Source organism: Eptesicus fuscus, chromosome 2 (genome assembly GCF_027574615.1).
Source record: "Eptesicus fuscus isolate TK198812 chromosome 2, DD_ASM_mEF_20220401, whole genome shotgun sequence".
NCBI classification, from domain to species: Eukaryota; Metazoa; Chordata; class Mammalia; order Chiroptera; family Vespertilionidae; genus Eptesicus; species Eptesicus fuscus.
Window position 1 is genome coordinate 8,534,596 of NC_072474.1, and position 2,064 is coordinate 8,536,659.

Sequence of the window (2,064 nt, forward strand, 5' to 3'; positions counted from 1 at the left end):
AGACAAGATCAAATAAACTCAGCCAGTATCCAGACCCAAGTTTCCAAAATATTCTGACACAGATGAAGCCTTTAGAGAGAGAGAAGAGGGTCCCTTTCAATCTAGCATGTGCTACATTTAGGGATGTCTAACCAGCCCTTTCCAGCTTTCCCAGACATGAGAGAATTTGAAAGGCATCTTTGTGAATGATATAAACTGAAAGGAGAAATTGTGTTAAACACCTAATACTATAGCTAATCTAATTGTAATATTTCTTTAATGATTCAGAGTCTCTTCGATATGTAGCAATAACTAAAACTCATCATTATAATCAGTTATTACTGCATTTGTGACTTACAGAAATGCTATTTGAAACTCTAATAAAGAGAACTCTGAGAAAACAACTGTATACTGAAAACACTTCAGTAGGTTTCTTTTTTCAGACAAAATTAAAATATTTACTGAGAACATGTCTTCCAAAGTCAGTAAAATGATACTTAAAAAGCCTAACAACATTTTCAAAATCTAGAACATATGCTGTTTATAAAATATATTTGGTCATAAATAAGTATATGAGCACATTAATAAATTCCCCTTTTGAAAGCTCTTCACTCACAAGGACTTTAAGTCATTTTTTTAAAATAAAGGACTACTGAGAATTTGAAAATAAGCATAATTCAGCCTTCTCCAAGTTATTTTGACCTGCTTCAAGGTTAGTTGTTCTTATAAAACATATAAATATGCATATCTTGTCTCTGAGTCAGGTTCATTTCAATGTCCTGAAGCAAAAGGAAATAGGAAAGTCATAAGAGACTTTCAGCTATGTGTCCAAATGAAACAAATACCTTCTATAAATGTGTGCCATTAAGTGTTTTAATATTTTTCAATGCACGGACTGCATTTCTATCTGGCTACCAGGTATCTATATTGACTGCAAGGCTTGACAGCAGTCTGTGCAAGCAGTTTTCACCATCCATTGTGTTTAATCCATCTACGTGCAAAAACTGAATCCTATTGGCTCCACAGTGCTTGCAAAAACAAAGTGTTTTTATGTGCAAGTCCAAACAAATATAATTCTATTCTACAAACTTTACTAATAGGACAGAATTCAACTGGCTGACTATTATCTGGGACAATTTTTTCTTTACATATTGAGTTCATGGCAAAATTCAGTCTCCCCATCAGAGCATAATATGGAAATAAAGAAGCAGAAAGTAACTTTTAAAAATTAAAAAGAAAAAAAAACTTACACAGACAATTACCATATTTAGAGGACTCATCCTATTCAGGAGAGAAGTGGGTTCATTAATTTAAATTTCTCCTCTAATTTCAGTTTAATATTGATTTACTAGCCACTGAGATTAAAATTGAAAAGTTCCCTTTTCTCATATCTTAATAACTTAAATAATTTTATTATTTTAAGCCACATTTCCTAAGCTACTGAAAAACAAAAAGGAAGGAGGGAGGGGGAGAGAAAGCGAAAGAGAGAGAGAGAGAACCATGAAAACCTTTCTTACAGTGACATGGAAAATACATCAAATTCAACAGCCTTATCAAATAGGATAAAGCAAAGATATTATTTGCCACAGTGAATATCATAAGTGTTCAAACACCAAGTCCAATCTTTGTTTAAAGTACTGTTGTTTAGTTTTCTCACATTCCACATTTGAAAAATGCTATAATATCCAAGAGATGTATGCTGTACACAGGCTGGTAAACAGGATAGTAACAGGATAATTATCCAACTGCATGTAAGTCATTTCAGCTGCAATTTCCGAGCCAGTGAGCACAATAAAAATAGGCTTCTGGTGATTTGATATATTATCCGACTACTCTCAGGACTTGCCCCTATACTAATGTGGCAAAAACACTAGTGCAGCCTAGAACATTATACATCCAAAACATGTATTGCTTCCTTTTTTCACAAAACACCAGGTGATGTCGCATATTGTAGCCAATATGTAATATAGGATGAAGTACCTTCAACTGTTCACTTCAAATAATAAGCTGAATGGCTAGTCTGGAATAGCCAAGTATGATGATCCAAGTTGAAACCGTTTTTCTCCTCTAAATATATCCATTATT